The following is an 18,289-nucleotide window of genomic DNA, read 5'->3' as shown; positions in this document are numbered from 1 at the left end:
ACGGCCAAAAATACTATTACTGTACAAGCTGCTACTTGTATCCCTTTTTTCTCTCAAGGAATTGTGAAATAAAATCATGTCTTCATGAGATCAACACTGTACTGAAGCCCAGAACACTCTACACATTTCCCCCGTTTTAGTTTAGAGATAAGGAAAGATTGGCCTGGACCACTAGGATCCCTCTTTATGTTTGTGAACTTTATAGTCTATACATTTAGAGTGATGTGATAATCAAACACTCTAGAAGTCTAGAATGAAAGAGTATATAAGAGAATTGACCTTCAGTGATGAATGATGAGCAGAGGCAGAGTTTGGAGTGTTTTCTTTAGCTTGCTTTCCATGTTTATGTGCTCACTGTCCAGGTGCCATTTGCCGTTTGAAGCCCGCTATCATGCTAATTAGCTGCCTGAAAGCGGGTGACTCCACTGTAGAAATAGTCTTCTAGTACAGTGGTCCCCAACCACAATAGTGGTGACTTATAAAACTTTTAGATAAACTTATACATTTATAGATTTTTCTTCCTTGGCGGCTGGCTATAACGTAAATAGTGTCTGCAGTGTTATTGTCTGTGCTACGGCGCCATCTGGTGGACAAGTTTGCACACTGCAGGTGCTGCATTGTCCTTCGTTTTAGACTTTTTTTTTTAAAATTGCTTTAAATCTACCTGAAGTACAGTTGCCGTTCGGTCTTCTAGTCGTCCGTAGCGTTTCTACTCGTATGGATTCTTCCATCATCAATCTAAAGTGGGATAAAAGTGTGTATATGGGCAAGACAATTCACCCTTGCTCCTGATGGGTGCTGGTAGCGCCTTGCATGGCAGCTCCCGGCATCAGTGTGTGAATGTGTGTGTGAATGGGTGAATGTGGAAATACTGTCAAAGCGCTTTGAGTACCTTAAAGGTAGAAAAGCGCTATACAAGTATAACCCATTTATCATTTATTGTTTGTGCTATGGCGCCATCTTGTGGACAAGTTTGCACACTGCAGGTGCTGCATTGCCCTTCGTTTTAAAAAAAATTTTTTTTGGTTTTTATCGACCTGAGGTACAGTTGACGTTCGGTCTTCTAGCCGTCCATAGCGTTTCTACTCGTATAGATTCTTCTATCATAAATCCAAAGTGGCGCCATTTGCCGACCACAGCAATTTTTTAACATTTGTAAAAAAACGTTAATAAGTAAATAAAATACAATAAAAAGTGGGATAGAAGAGCAAACAGATGACATGTAACAAGAACATGTTTTAATTTCGACTGTAATAAACTGCCATTACTCAAAAAAATACTGTAAATTACGGACGATAATCCGCTACTTTTTTCCTACGCTTTGCTCTCTGCGGGTTATAAATCCGTGCGGCTGATTTATGGATTTTTTTTCCTTGACGGTTGGCTATAAGGTAATTAGTTTAGAAAAAAACCAAGCAAACCCACTGAATATGTGTTGTTGTTTGTGCTATGCCGCCATCTTGTGGACAAGTTTGCACACTGCAGGTGCTGCATTGCCCTTCGTTGTTTTATTTTTTTAATTTTTTTTTAACTACCTGAAGTACAGTCGACGTTCGGTCTTCTAGCCGTCCATAGCGTTTCTACTCGTATGGATTCTTCTATCGTCAATCCAAAGTGGCGCCATTTGCCGACCACAGCAATTTTTTAACATTTGTAAAAAAACGTTAACAAATAAATAAAACACAATAAAAAGTGGGATAAAAGAGCTAACAGATTAAATGTAACGAGAAAATGTTTTAATTTCGACTCTAATAAACTGTCATTGCTCAAAAAATACTGTAACTTCCGGACGGTAAGCCGCTACTTTTTTTTCCTACGCTTTGCACCCTGCAGCTTATAATTTTTCTTCCTTGACGGTTGGCTATAAAGTAAATAGTCTAGAAAAAAACAAGCTAACACACTTAATAGGTGTGTTATTGGATGTGCAATGGCGCCATCTTGTGGACAAGTTTGCACACTGCAGGTGCTGCATTGCCCTTCATTTTTTTAATTTTATAAAAGAGCAAGGATAAAAGAGCAAACAGATGAAATGTAACAAGAAAATGTTTTAATTTCAACTCCAATAAACTGTCATTGCTCAAAAAATACGATAAGCCGCTACTTTTTACCTACGCTTTGTACCCTGCAGGATTTTTCTTCCTTGACGGTTGGCTATAAAGTAAATAGTTTAGAAAAAAACAAGCAAAGCCACTGAATATGTGTTGTTGTTTGTGCTATGCTGCCATCTTGTGGACAAGTTTGCAGACTGCAGGTGCTGCATTGTCCTTTGTTTTTTTGGGTTTTTTTTATCTACCTGAAGTACAGTTGACGTTCGGTCTTCTAGCCGTCCATAGCGTTTCTACTCGTAAGGATTCTTCTATCATCAATCCAAAGTGGCGCCATTTGCCGACCACAGCAATTTTTTAACATTTGCAAAAAAACGTTAACAAATAAATAAAACAAAATAAAAAGTGGGATAAAAAAGCAAACAAATGACATGTAACAAGAAAATATTTTAATTTCGACTGTAATAAACTGCCATTGCTCAAAAAATACTATAAATTACGAACGATAATCCGCTACTTTTTTCCTACGCTTTGCCCCCTGCAGGTTATAAATCTGTGCGGCTGATTTATGGATTTTTTTTCCTTGACGGTTGGCTATAAAGTAAATAGTTTAGAAAAAAACAAGCTAACACACTTAATAGGTGTGTTATTGTCTGTGTTATGGCGCCATCTTGTGGACAAGTTTGCACACTGCAGGTGCTGCATTGTCCTTCGTTTTAGACTTTAAAAATTCACCAAAACGTCACCATGGAGTTATTGAGTCTGTTTAGCTGATTGGAGAGCTAGCTTTTGCAGCCAGTGGGTCCATGATGATGACTTCTGTTTTGTTTAATCGGCCGTTTTACTGCCCTGTTACAAACACCGTTTGGAAACAATTAATAAATAAACGTCTACAGAATATTTCTGTGTAAATAACTACAGCTAATATATGGAAAAATATGTTTTTCTTCTCAAATTGAGTGGGTGTGGCTTATATACACCGGTGAGCTCTATATTCCGGTAAATATGGTACAAGAAAAACAGGAAAAAAGCAAAAAGGTTAAATATAATGAGGAAAAAGTAGCAATTTTGACTCCAATAGCACAAAGCTAGTGTTCTAGTAAAAGTGTACAATTGTGTATTTTGTTGGCAGAGGTAGAGGGGCGCGTTAACAATTGTGTTGATATCCTGAATGAGCTGAAAGTGTTGACAAGGGAATGGTTCCAATGGGATGAAAAATGTGAAAGTTGCATTTTTTTTAGATTTTTTTTGATTTCATTGAATGGGTTGGTACATGTGAGAGGAGCAATCATTTTCAGGATCAATGGGAATTTGTGTTATTGAAAATGTGAAATTATGGAGAAAGTATCAGTATTTTGGAGGTAAATGGCACTACACATTGTTATTAGGAACGTCCTGAACAAGCTGAATGTTGTGACTCTGGATTGGGTTTTTAGAGCCATTGGAATTTGTGTTTTTATATATATATATATATATATATATATATATATATATATATATATATATATATATATATATATATATATATATATATATATATATGTATATTACACATACTGTTGTATGTATATATATACATATGTATATATACATATATGTGTATATGTATACATATACATGTATACATATACAGTATATGTATGTATGTATATATACATATGTATGTATATATATGTGTATATATGTATACATACATACATATATAATTATATATATATATATATATACATATATGTATATATGTATACATACACATGTATAAATATACATGTATACATATATATGTATACATACATATACAGTATATGTATGTATGTATATATACATATGTACAGGTATGTATACATACATATACAGTATATGTATGTGTGTATATATACATACATATACAGTGTATGTATGTATGTATATATGCATTTGTACTGTATGTATATATATATATATATATATATATATATATATATATATATATATATATACATACATACATACATACATACATGCATGCATGCATGCATACATATATAATTATATATATACATATATATGTATATATGTATACATTAGAATGTATATATATGTATACATATACTGTAAATGCATGTGTATATATATATAACTGTTTACATATATATGCACGTGTATATGTATATATACACATATATGTACGTGTATATGTATGTATATATGTATTCATAAATGTATATATATGTGTATATATATATACATCTATACATACATACATACATACATACATACATACATATGTATACATATATGTATATGCATATATATATATACATATATATGCACGTGTATATGTATATATATATATGCACATGTATATGTATATATATATATATATATATATATATATATATATATATATATATATATATATATATATATATATATATATATATATATATATACTGTGTATATACAGTTTTATATACATATATACACATATATATACATATATAGTGTACATATATACAAACATCCATACATATACTCTATATGTGTCTGTGTTTAAATGTAAGTGTATAAAACATGCACAGTATATGTTTACATGTTATATACATATACATACTTGCCAACCCTCCCGGTTTTACCGGGAGACTCCCGGTATTCAGTGCCTCTCCCGATAACCTCCCGGCAGAAATGTTCTCCCGACAAACTCCCGGTATTCAGCCGGAGCTGGAGGCCACGCCCCCTCCAGCTCAATGCGGACCTGAGACTGAGTGGGGACAGCCTGTTCTCACGTCCGCTTTCCCACAATATAAACAGCTTGCCTGCTCAATGACGTCATAACATCTAGGGCTTTTAAAGAGTAGAGTGCACAACTGCGCACACAACAAGGAGACGAAGCAGAAGAACGAGGAAGTTACAGACATGGCGACGCCGTCGACGAGCAAGATGAAGAAATACGCTTGCAAGTTCCAAAACGAATGGAAACAAGAATTTCAGATCATCCAGGACAGTTCGAAGGGGAAGGGGTATGTAATTATGTTGCCTGTACCTTTTGTAGAACAGACTTCTCCATTGAACACGGTGGCCGAAATGATATACTCAGTCATGAACGGAGAAGTTAAACAGGACAATACTGCCATCTACTGGATAGCCTCCGGAACACTGAAATTCAAGTATTTATTTTATTTATATGTATAATAAAATAAGTATATATATATATATATATATATATATATATATATATATATATATATATATATATATATATATATATATATATATATATATATATATATATATATATATATATATATATATGTCGCTAGAATTCACTGAAAGTCAAGTATTTCATATATATATATATATATATATATATATATATATATATATATATATGAAATACTTGAGTTGGTGAATGTATGTATCTGTGGCAAGTAAAGAGAGGTTATTTTGAATATTTCTACCTCTGCACTTTTTTTTCCAAAACTGTGAATGTTACAGACTTATTTTGTTATACTGTGAAGCAGTGTTGGTGTTAACACACTTTTTGTGCCTTTTTAACGCATTGAAATCAGAAAGGACGCAGATTATTTCTTTTTTTAAATTTTTTTTTACCATTTGTGGCCAACAGTTAATGTTTTAAAGGCCCACGGCACATTCTAAAAATACTATTAAAATAAACAAAAACATAACAAAAGTGAAATAAAAAAGCTTAAAGGTGAAATGTAATTTAGAAAAAGTTGCAATGTTGACTAATAAAACAAAGCTGTATTGTTTTTTTTTTAAAACGGTCATTGCTCAAAACATAATATTGAATCAAAATCAATGTTATTATGAATTATTGACCTATCAAAGGTTCCGATTACTTCACATTAAATATTCCACTTTGAAAAATATTTTTGGTGGAAGATTTAGCATATTTTGTGTGTTTGCCATTAAAAACATAGTTTTGTTTGACAAAAAAGGGCGGAAAACAAACAAACAAAAAAAACAACATAAAAATAACTAAAACATTTTGAAATGAGGAATAGATGTGAAGTTGATGTAGACTCCAGAGATTTAAATATAAAATGTATGTATGCCCTGGCACTCCATTATCATCATTTCATGACCCAAGCAAAACACTTTTTACACTTTTATACTGAAATAAATACACCTACAACTTATTAAATAAAAACATAGAAAAAACTACTAGCAGCGGTAAAGTTTAGATCCATGAAGGAAAGAAGAAAGTGAATGAATGTTTATAACTGAAACATTTACATATGTATACACATTTGTCTTCTTTTGTATTTAATGAATTAAGTAACGTTTATGACAACCTTTTTCCAAAACACAATATAGAATGTGAGATATAACAGGATAATGCATACGTTTGTCATTTGTTTTCAAAACGCTTACAAAAAAGTGGGACACCAAAAATTTACTCTGGGACCCCATTTTTATGACTTGATGGGGTCCCTGGGACCCCATTTTGAAAATTCCTAGCGCCAACACTGCTGTCAACAGCGGAGAAAAAATGCTTTATTTAAAAAATATATTATTTATAAAGCAAGTTCGAGTATCATTGGCAAATTTTCACCTAGTCCCGGCCTTGGCACGCATATATGTGTCCCATTGGCGTTGTTAGGCCTATTTTAGGGGGGCTCAAGCCCCCCTAAAATGTTCTTAAGCCCCCCTAAATAATTTGGTGTTAAAAAAAAAAAAAAAAAAAATCTTTTTTTTTATTTTTTTATTTTTTTTTACAAATACATGCCGACATATTCATTATAAAGTGGCCCGAATATGAGTTTAAATAAATAATCATATAACCTGTCATTATTCACTCAATTTCCCCTCACTTCATAGTGTAAGGTAGAGAGCCCCTTTAGTGCGTCGGTATCCAATCCATTCCACTTGTTCATATAGAAAATGCCCACATCACTCAAAATCCAGTCCGCATTTTCTCTGCGACCATGCTTGCGGTCCTGCAGGTGTACGAAGCACATTAGCACACAGCACTGCAGAACAAGAACCTTGTGTCTGAAATTGTAAATAATTTAGTTTTTAAGTTTTGTGTTTCTTGTAGAATCTATATAAAGTAATATACATTAGCCTATTGTTAAAATAATGAAAACATCATTAAATATATTTGTTTTATTGTATTGTTAATAGCTGTTGTATTATTATAGGATGGCTTGTTAAACCTTTCATAGGATTTTCAGAGGGTGGAAAAACCAAGACATTTAATATAACATGTAAAAATAATAAATACATAAAAAGAAAAAGAAAAAAAATGGTTAAAAGCCATCGTCCCGGGGAGCATTTAATTTCGTCCCGTGCATTTTTTTTTACCATCCCCGGGACGACAGTACTACGTTAATCTCAAGCCCTGGAAGTTACATTTTATTGTTTGCATTATTTGTTTCAGCATTGCACTTTGAAGATGGTCCCTCAGCTCTTTGACAACTTTGGCTCTTTTTCAGATCAGCAGACTAAGTCTTTCTTATTTACAGTATATATAAAAGTTTCTCATTTCTATTCATACTTCCATATATATTTAATTTCCTTAACGGCTTGCCATAATATATATATATATATATATATATATATATATATATATATATATATATATATATATATATATATATATATATATATATATATATATATTATATACAAGCCAAATTATCCCGATCCAGATATTACTTTAATTCAAGTAATTAAGTAATATTTCCAGGGCTTGAATTTACAACCATTTTAGTCACATATGTGCCCAAAATGTAATCTGTGCAACTTCAAAATATTTGGGAACAAACAATTATTGTATTGTGAGCGAAAGTGGTGGCATTAGCCTCTATGTTGTGAAGTAATAACATAGAGGCTAATGCCATGACTTTCATTGTGTTTCAGTGTATCTTGACGGATCATGCAAGTCATTGTTTCTTGTTGATGCTGTAAACAAAATGTCACTGTGCTAACCCATGTTTGTTGTTGTACTGAACACAGATTGAAAATAAACCGACTGAAATAATAATAATAACAATGAATCATTTCTAAGTCTTTGTTAGCCGTTTGTGAAGTTTTGTGCTCGTGCGCTACGTTCGCTCGCATCCTGTGCATCTCCTGGGGGCTAAGCCCCCCCTGTCCTTAAAAGCTAGTGACGCCCCTGATGTGTCCTCTTTTTGGGATTTCAGAATATGGTCAGCCTAGTTCAGGGGTCGGCAACCCAAAATGTTGAAAGAGCCAAATTGGATCAAAAATACAAAAACAAATCTGTCTGGAGCCGCAAAAAATTAAAAGCCATATATTACATGTGTCATGAGATATAAATTTAATTAAGAGGACTTAAAGGAAACTAAATGACCTCAAATATACCTACAGATGAGGCATAATGATGCAATATGTACATATCGCTAGCCTAAATAGCATGTTAGCATCGATTAGCTTGCAGTCATGCAGTGACCAAATATGTCTGATTAGCAATCCGCACAAGTCAATAACATCAACAAAACTCACCTTTGTGCACTCATGCACAACGTTAAAAGTGTGGTGGACAAAATGAGACAGAAAAAGAAGTGGCATAAAACACGTCCTAGAAAGTCGGAGAAAGTTATACATGTAAACAAACTTTACGGTGAGTTCAAGGACCGCCAAAATTAGTAGGACAAAACGGCGCTCGCCAAATACTCGAATCAGTGAAGCATGTTTAATATAAACAGTGTGATTTATAACAATTAGGGAGGTTTGTGTCATGTTTGTCCTCCTACAGAAACCATACTAAAACAAAAAAATATATATTTTTTCCCCTCATCTTTTTCCATTCTTCATACATTTTTGAAAAATCTCCAGAAAGCCACTAGGGCGGCGCTAAAGAGCCGCATGCGGCCTAGTTTAAAGGAGCGCTATGATGATTTGATTCTACTTTTTAAAACACATTGTGGTCCAAATAATATATAATAGGGATAATACTAATAGCTTAGTGATTTGTTTTTTTGTCGGTTCTCTAATTGATTTTATTTGGGGAAAAAAGACAATATATGATATATATGTGTCCTCTTTTTGGGATTTCAGAATATGGTCATCCGAGATTAGGACACCTGATTCTCATCATTTGGACGGGTGGCCAAATACTTTTGGCAATATATGTATGCGTTCAAGCAAATAAAGCTGACTATTGCATGTGTCTATTCATGAGTGGTGGCCGTTTGTCGGTTATCTTTACACTCTTTTTCAGTTTTTGACCCAAGTCGTGTGCGTGGACTTTGGAGTTGGCGCCACGAGCGGGAAAACAAAGGTTCCGGGGGTGGGGGGGAAGAGGTTTGGTGGGGGGTCTCCTTCCTCGTCGGGAGCGGAAGCGGAAACTCGGCCATCTCCTCCTCCTCCATCCAGGCTGCACCAGGGTCAGTCCTCACTCACTGTTGGATATCTTTCTCGTCCACGCATTCCCACTCCGCGTGTCTCGTGACCCCGTGGCACTTTAAAACAACACAATTAAAACCAAAAAGAGGCGAATATGCTCCTTTTGGAGCTGGCGTCGTCTTGCAGTCGCCAACTGGCGCCAGCTTAGCTAAGTGCTAGCTAGCTAATCTCTCCAAGTGCTACCTTTGACCGCTCACGCTGGTAGGTGACTAAACACTCTTTTTTTAATTTTATTTTTATGCTTCAATAATGCTGCTTGAATGGTAACCCACTCTTCTTGGGCCTAGTTTGGACTTTGGCAAAGTCTAAACATTGCTAGCCTAACTCGGCTAAAAAGCTAGCGCGCCCCAGTGACAGGTGCTGCATTTTTGTGCTTAATAACGGTTTAAGTCAGCTTTTAATACTTCCACTTAGGCTATTCTTGAGTAAATTGGTGGTATTTAAGCAGGCTTTTAGTGCCAAGTTGGTAGGTGTGTCAAGGCAGGCTGTACTTGCCACTTTGTTACCTATTAATCATGTAAGTATGGAGTTACATGGCTTATATAAGGTGTGGCTATCTTTTAATAGCAATCACAATATCACTTATTGTTCTTTTTGAAGTGGCTATATTTATATAGCACTTTTCTATAGTGACTTAAAGCGCTTTTACATAGTGAAACCCAATATCTAAGTTACATTTAAACCAGTGTGGGTGGGCACTGAGAGCAAGGTGGGTAAAGTGCCTTGCCCAAGGACACAACGGCAGTGACTAGGATGGCGGAAGCGGGGATCGAACCTGGAACCCTCCAGTTGCCGGTACCGCCCCCTTTTTGCTACTACTTTGCTGCAAAGCGTAGGCTCTTATCAATGTCGACTTGTCTGAACTTTGGTACGCACACCCATGTAATGCCCCGTGGTTGTGCAAATAGTTTGAAGTAGGGCTGGGCGATACAGCCTTTTGTTAATGTCTCGATATTTTTAGGCCATGTCACGATCAGTGTTGGGACTAACGCGTTACAAAGTTACTGTAACGCCGTTAGTTTCGGCGGTAACTACTAATCTAACGTGTTATTTTTTTATATTCAGTAACTCAGTTACCATTACTACATGATGCGTTACTGCGTTATTTTACGTTATTTTTTTATGTAGTATCGGCTAGAAACTGAAGATCTGAGTGTGTTTTATTGGAGCGCTGCAGTGTCGTCCTTCTGAATGTTCTTGTGTCACAAGCCGGAGGCGCGCTCTGTGTGTACAAAAAGTGCACTTTAATTTAGTGTTGTTTTGATATGTCATCTTAGTGACATCATGCACAAAAGTGCACTAATAGCTTGTTTTAAAATGTCTCTGACAATCTTGCACTTTCTGTTTTGGAAATGACATGAATGTTTGTGCCACTGCTTAATAACGGTTTAAGTCAGCTTTTAATACTTCCACTTAGGCTATTCTTGAGTAAATTGGTGGTATTTGGTCAGGCTTTTAGTGCCAAGTTGGTAGGTGTGTCAAGGCAGGCTGTACTTGCCACTTTGTTACCTATTAATCATGTAAGTATGGAGTTACATGGCTTATATAAGGTGTGGCTATCTTTTAATAGCAATCACAATATCACTTATTGTTCTTTTTGAAGTGACTATATTTATATAGCACTTTTCTATAGTGACTTAAAGCGCTTTTACATAGTGAAACCCAATATCTAAGTTACATTTAAACCAGTGTGGGTGGGCACTGAGAGCAAGGTGGGTAAAGTGCCTTGCCCAAGGACACAACGGCAGTGACTAGGATGGCGGAAGCGGGGATCGAACCTGGAACCCTCCAGTTGCCGGTACCGCCCCCTTTTTGCTACTACTTTGCTGCAAAGCGTAGGCTCTTATCAATGTCGACTTGTCTGAACTTTGGTACGCACACCCATGTAATGCCCCGTGGTTGTGCAAATAGTTTGACGTAGGGCTGGGCGATACGGCCTTTTGTTAATGTCTCGATATTTTTAGGCCATGTCACGATCAGTGTTGGGACTAACGCGTTACAAAGTTACTGTAATGCCGTTAGTTTCGGCGGTAACTAGTAATCTAACGCGTTATTTTTTTATATTCAGTAACTCAGTTACCGTTACTACATGATGCGTTACTGCGTTATTTTACGTTATTTTTTATGTAGTATCGGCTAGAAACTGAAGATCTGAGTGTGTTTTATTGGAGCGCTGCAGTGTCGTCCTTCTGAATGTTCTTGTGTCACAAGCCGGAGGCGCGCTCTGTGTGTACAAAAAGTGCACTTCAATTTAGTGTTGTTTTCATATGTCATTTTAGTGACATGCACAAAAGTGCACTAATAGCTTGTTTTAAAATGTCTCTGACAATCTTGCACTTTCTGTTTTGGAAATGACATGAATGTTTGTGCCACTGCTTAATAACGGTTTAAATCAGTTTTTAATACTTCCACTTAGGCTATTCTTGAGTAAATTGGTGGTATTTGGTCAGGCTTTTAGTGCCAAGTTGGTAGGTGTGTCAAGGCAGGCTGTACTTGCCACTTTGTTACCTATTAATCATGCAATTATGGAGTTACATGGCTTATATAAGGTGTGGCTATCCTTTAATAACAATCACAATATCACTTACTGTTCTTTTTAAAGTGAATTATATTTATATACCGCTTTTCTCTAGTGACTCAAAGCGCTTTTACATAGTGAAACCCAATGTCGAAGTTACATTTAAACCAGTGTGGGTGGGCACTGGGAGCAAGGTGGGTAAAGTGCCTTGCCCAAGGACACAACGGCAGTGACTAGGATGGCGGAAACAGGGATCGAAACTGGAACCCTCAAGTTGCCGGTACCGCCGCCTTTTTGCTACTACTTTGCTGCAAAGTGTAGGCTCTTATCGATGTCGACTTGTCTGAACTTTGGTACGCACACCCATGTAATGGCCCGTGGTTGTGCAAATAGTTTGAAGTAGGGCTGGGCGATACGGCCTTTTACTAATGTCTCGATATTTTTAGGCCATGTCACGATCAGTGTTGGGACTAACGCGTTACAAAGTTACTGTAATGCTGTTAGTTTCGGCGGTAACTAGTAATCTAACGCGTTATTTTTTTATATTCAGTTACCGTTACTACATGATGCGTTACTGCGTTATTTTACGTTATTTTTTATGTAGTATCGTCTAGAAACTGAAGTTCTGAGTGTGTTTTATTGGAGCGCTGCAGTGTCGTCCTTCTGAATGTTCTTGTGTCACAAGCCGGATTTCGCACTCTGTGTGTGGGGAGGGGAGGGGGGGCGTGTCTGTGTTTACTAACAACAGAGCCACAGTCGAGTTTCTTAACATGGAGATATTCTCAGTTCTTTTTTTTTTTGTCGAGCACAAAGAAAAGAACATTTTAGTTAAAGGGAAACTTCGGTTTTTTTCAACCTGGGCCCTGTTTTCATAATTTTTTCTGTATATGTGAGTGCTGGATAAAACATGTTTTGAGGTCGCGCCAGTATTGAGCAGGGCAGGCAGCCTCCAGCCCAGCTAACGCTCGTACACAGGGCAACTGGCTCTCGTCAAAATTCGGCCTATAAACATGCATTTTTTTCACACTGACAGGCTCAGATAGTTACAATGAGTGTCCGACAACATACTAGAAAGGAGAAATTAACGTATGTCTCTACCTTTAGCTGGAGATCGCTGTGTGTTGTGAGCTGTGTCCAAATCTCACCACGCTACAAATCTCGTTCCGAAATCTCGCGATAACTCGCGACAAAACACCGGTGGAAAAACAGTTACCTGACTGAGGTGAAGAGAGATGACTGAAGTGATTTTCTGTTGGATTACCGAAGACTGTTATTTTAGTTTTATAGTGGAGGCAGAAAATCACTTCAGTCATCTCTCTTCACCTCAGTCAGGTAACTGTTTTTCCACCGGTGTTTTGTCGCGAGTTATCGCGAGATTTCGGAACGAGATTTGTAGCGTGGTGAGATTTGGACACAGCTCACAACACACAGCGATCTCCAGCTAAAGGTAGAGACATACGTTAATTTCTCCTTTCTAGTATGTTGTCGGACACTCATTGTAACTATCTGAGCCTGTCAGTGTGAAAAAAATGCATGTTTATAGGCCGAATTTTGACGAGAGCCAGTTGCCCTGTGTACGAGCGTTAGCTGGGCTGGAGGCTGCCTGCCCTGCTCAATACTGGCGCGACCTCAAAACATGTTTTATCCAGCACTCACATATACAGAAAAAATTATGAAAACAGGGCCCAGGTTGAAAAAAACCGAAGTTTCCCTTTAAATGTAAGTTGTGTCTTGGATCAAAGATTCCGTCTACTGCCCGAAACAACAATTCAAATCTGCCTGGTTAGGCTTTGTGTATGTCACGTGTGCCTTCCTTAGGTGAAGCCAGGTTTACAGCTATGTTGTTATTATGCTGTTTGTTACTTATGTATGTTATGTTGCAGCTATTTAAAATAGTTTTGTCAATTTGTTCTGGCCTGAAATAAATTGGCCCTTTGAAACATATCTTTGTCTTTGTGTGTTGTATGTGTAGACCACATTGCTTAGCAGAGTTCAGTGATGCAAATGCATGTCAAGTTGATCAACACATTGTATTATTCTCCAGTGCAATAACAGTACTGAAATTAAGGCTTAAAAGGCATTAATGGGAGCTTTTTAAAAAAAAAAAAGTAACTAAATAGTTACTTTTCACAGTAACGCATTACTTTTTGAGTTAGTAACTGAGTTAGTTTTGAAATAAAGTAACTAGTAACTGTAACTAGTTACTGGTTTTCAGTAACTAACCCGACACTGGTCACGATACACGATATATATCTCCATATTTTGCTGGTGGGTTGGCTTCAAGCGGGAAGATGTCGAACAGACAACCGTAATATGTCAAGTATGCGGCAAAAGCGTCGCTACAAAAAGTAGCAGCTCTACTAATGTAGCATCATTTGAAAAGTCACCCGCTAGAGAATGAGGAGTGCTTGAAACTCCGCATGTCAACATCTCCGCCAACAAAATGCCGAAGCAACCATTTCCAGATCAACACCGTTTGAAAAAAATAGTCAACAACAGAAGGAGATAACGTCCGCAGGAACCTACCACATAGTGAAGGACATACGCTATTTGATTTCCTATTATGCAGCTCATTTTTATTTGACACTTATGGAAATATCTTGTGTGACATCATGCACAAAAGTGCACTTTATTTGTTTTAAACAATTGTAGTGGCGTTCTGTACAAAAAGTGCACTTTAATTTAGTGTTGTTTTGATATGTCATCTTAGTGACATCATGCACAAAAAGTGCACTAATAGCTTGTTTTAAAATGTCTCTGACAATCTTGCACTTTCTGTTTTGAAATGACATGAATGTTTGTGCCACTGCTTAATAACTGTTTAATAAATACACTTTTGGTCAATTGACTTAGTTGTGGTTTCCCTCTCTGCATGAAAGTTTAAAATGAGCATATATTAATGCAGTATGAAGAATAATGTTTTAATGTAGACACATAGAATCATCATACTGCTGTGATTGTATGCATCAAGTGTTCATTCAAAATATCCAGATATATATGGTGTATCGTGACATGGCCTAAAAATAGAAATATTAATAAAAGGCCATATTGCCCAGCCCTACTTCAAAAAAGGGCTGGGCGATATGGCTTTTTATTAATGTATGATGATTCTATGTGTCTAAATTAAAACATTCTTGTTCATACTGCATTAATTTATGCTCATTTTAAACTTTCATGCAGGGAGGGAAATCACAACTAAGTCAATGTACCAAAAGTGTATTTATTAAACTGTGGCACAAACATTCATGTCATTTCAAAACAGAAAGTGCAAGATTGTCAGAGATATTTTAAAACAAGCTATTAGTGCACTTTTGTGCATGATGTCACTAAGATGACATATATCAAAACAACACTAAATTAAAGTGCACTTTTTGTACAGAATGCCACTACAATAGTTTAATACAAATAAAGTGCCCTTTTGTGCATGATGTCACACAAGATATTTCAATAACTGTCAAATAAAAATGAGCTGCATAATAGGAAATCAAATAGTGCAGGGGTGTCCAAAGTGCGGCCCGGGGGCCATTTGCGGCCCGCAGCTAATTGTTTACCAGCCCGCCACACATTCTGGAAATACTATTGTAAAAATAAAAAACAACATTAAAAAAAGTGGAATGAGGTGAAATCTAACGAGAAAAAGTTGCCATGCAGGCTATATTTTTTCTTTTGTCTTTCTTCATTTTTCTTTTTTTGCCATTGCTCAAAAAACAAAACAAAACCATGTTATAATGACTTATTTTCAGGGCTCCAATTACTTCAAATATTTCCCTTTAAAATGTTTTATGTGGTAAATATTGCATATATTGTGTAGTAGCCATATAAAAACATCAAAGTTTTCTTTGACAAAAGCGCATAAAACAAACAAAATAATAGTTCCAGCATAAAATGGACAGATTTATCTGAAGTTGATCTCGTAACTTAAGTGTTGAAAGTAAAAGAAAAACCTAATAAAAATGTATCACTTTATGAGTGGGGCGCCTTTTGGATCCCAAATATATTTAGTGATTTTCTATTTATCTTTTCACTGTGATAACTCAAAAATATGAAAGAATTACAATCAATGGTGTCCTGCATTATTGATCTTTTAGGGCTCTAATTACTAAATACTGCATATTTCAGTTTTACTATAAAAAAAACTAAGTTGTTTTTGACAGAAAAGCCATAAAACATTTTTTAAAATTTGTATTACTTTATATCAACTTGAAGTTGATATAGAGATTTACTGTAAGCGTTAAATAATTTAAAAAAAATAATAATCTGACTTATTTTTAACATTTTAATGACTGGAGACCCTTTATGGTCCCTGGAACCCCTAAAGGTAAAATAAATAAAAAATGCATATATTTTGTTATGGTTTGAAAATGAAAAATATCAAAATGGCCCCCACATGCTTTAATTTTTCCGTGTGCGGCCCTCAGTGGAAAAAGTTTGGACACCCCTGAAATAGTGTATGTCCTTCACTATGTGTTTTTAACTTTTTGACTGCTTTTTATCCAACAAATTGTTCTTAGGGTAATTTGTATTTGCTTTTTCAAAGTGTATTTTACTTCTGTTTTAAATGTTATTTTTTAGTCTGTCCTTTGCCTCAATTTCTTTGTGGTGTTGGCCCTGCGATGAGGTGGCGACCTGTCCAGGGTGTACCCCGCCTTCCACCCGATTGTAGCTGAGATAGGCTCCAGCGCCCCCCGCAACTCCGAAGGGAATAAGCGGTAGAAAATGGATGGATGGATGGATGTACAGCCCTTTGTTCTTCAACTGTGGTTGTTTTTAAAGGGCTTTATAAATAAAGTTGGTATGGTATGGTATGTGGTAGGTTCCTGCGGACGTTATGTCCTTCTGTTGTTGACTATTCTTTTCATACGGTGTTGATGTGGGAATGGTTGCTTCGGCATTTTGTTGGGTGTAGCACCGGCCGGAGATGTTGACATGCGGAGTTTCAAGCACTCCTCATTCTCTAGCGGGTGGCTTTTCAAATGATGCTACAAATTAGCAGTGGTGCTACTTTTTATAGCAACGCTTTTGCCGCATACTTTACATATATCTGTTCGACATATTCCCACTTGAAGCCAAACCACCGCCAGACGATGGACCCCCTGCTGTTTTTCTTGGGAATTAATTATTCCTTAATTTGTTACCAGATTGGCACCTTTCTCTCTCTCGTATTACCACTCGCACCACTCCACTAGCATCACAGCTAACGTTACCCACGCTGCTACCTCTACTTGTCACAGTATGTGACGTCCGTTAGAAGGTGCGCTTGTTTTATGTCTCTGTGAGGAGAGACAACAAAGCGTGAGAAGAGCCTGTAGTGTAATGCCCGCAGCTAAAAACAACTGCGTGAGATACTCGAATATCACGATTGATCATTTTCTACATCGCACAGAGACAAACCCACAATATATCGGGTATATTCGATATATCGCCCAGCCCTAGTTTGAAGTACCTTAAAGTCAACAGCATGCTTACAATCTAGTAGAAAGCATGTTTTGGAGGTCAGCTGACAATGTTAGGTCTTGATATCATATCCAGGAAGCACTGATGAGCTATGACGTTCGCTTGGATGACTTGTTTGGCATTACAGGGTGTGTTTAAGTACTTTTTGCTGGTAAAAAAACCCAATTTGAACCGCTATAAAACAGCATTTAAGTTGGTTGAATAAGATTTTTGTAGGCAACCAAGGACACATAGTTTGGTCTGCCTGCTTTAGTGCGCATATGGGTAGCAGGAGAAACCACACCTAATCAGAAAGAGAGAAAGGTTTGGTGTGTACTAGGGTTGTATGGTATACCGGTATTAGTATACTGATAGATACTAATGAATCATATTCAGTACTATTCCGCCTCTAAAAAGTACCAGTCCGCCGCCCACCCCATCGTCGTCACATCATGTCATTGCTGGTTTACGAGCAGAGGAGCCTGTTCGGCAGCGCACACACACGGAGTACTTACAAGCAGACAGTGTGTAGACAGAAAAGGGAGAACGGACGCATTTTGGCTTAAAAACTGACAATAAAGGTGAAGTTATAACACTGAAACACCCTCAGGAAGAGGTGCTTTAAGACATGGCTAGCTGGCTAGCAGCTAACGTCCATCCAGCTACTTCTAAATCACTAATCCTCGCCTCCATGGCGACAAATAAAGTGAGTTTCTTACAAGGACGAGGAATAGCTAAACATGCTTCACTACACACCGTAGTTCACCCGTGTCACAATGTAAACAAAGGCCATGGGTGGAACTACACCTGACATCCACTGTAATGATACCAAGTACAGGAGCGTATTTAGTCGATACTACTATGTTTATATCGATATTTTTTAGCATCACAAAATCTTCTTCCGTCTTTTTGAAGTTTA

General features: G+C 36.7%; 1 protein-coding gene across 6 annotated transcripts in view; it reads left to right on the top strand.

The window, feature by feature from the left end:
• Positions 1-9,317: 9,317 nt before the first annotated feature.
• epn1a (epsin 1a) overlaps positions 9,318-18,289 on the top strand; it is a 40,714-nt gene continuing 31,742 nt past the window's right edge. For 4 of the 6 annotated variants that reach the window (XM_062062559.1, XM_062062560.1, XM_062062561.1 and 1 more), the window contains exon 1: positions 9,354-9,620. The gene's annotated coding sequence lies outside the window, so the exon portion shown is untranslated. Of the gene's footprint in view, positions 9,625-18,289 lie in introns of all 6 variants that reach the window. The other 2 variants (XM_062062557.1, XM_062062558.1) reach the window with 2 other exon arrangements.

This window comes from Entelurus aequoreus, linkage group LG11 (genome assembly GCF_033978785.1).
Source record: "Entelurus aequoreus isolate RoL-2023_Sb linkage group LG11, RoL_Eaeq_v1.1, whole genome shotgun sequence".
Taxonomy (NCBI): domain Eukaryota; kingdom Metazoa; phylum Chordata; class Actinopteri; order Syngnathiformes; family Syngnathidae; genus Entelurus; species Entelurus aequoreus.
The sequence above is the reverse complement of the archived record's forward strand: the minus strand, read 5'-3'. Positions and strand labels throughout refer to the sequence as shown.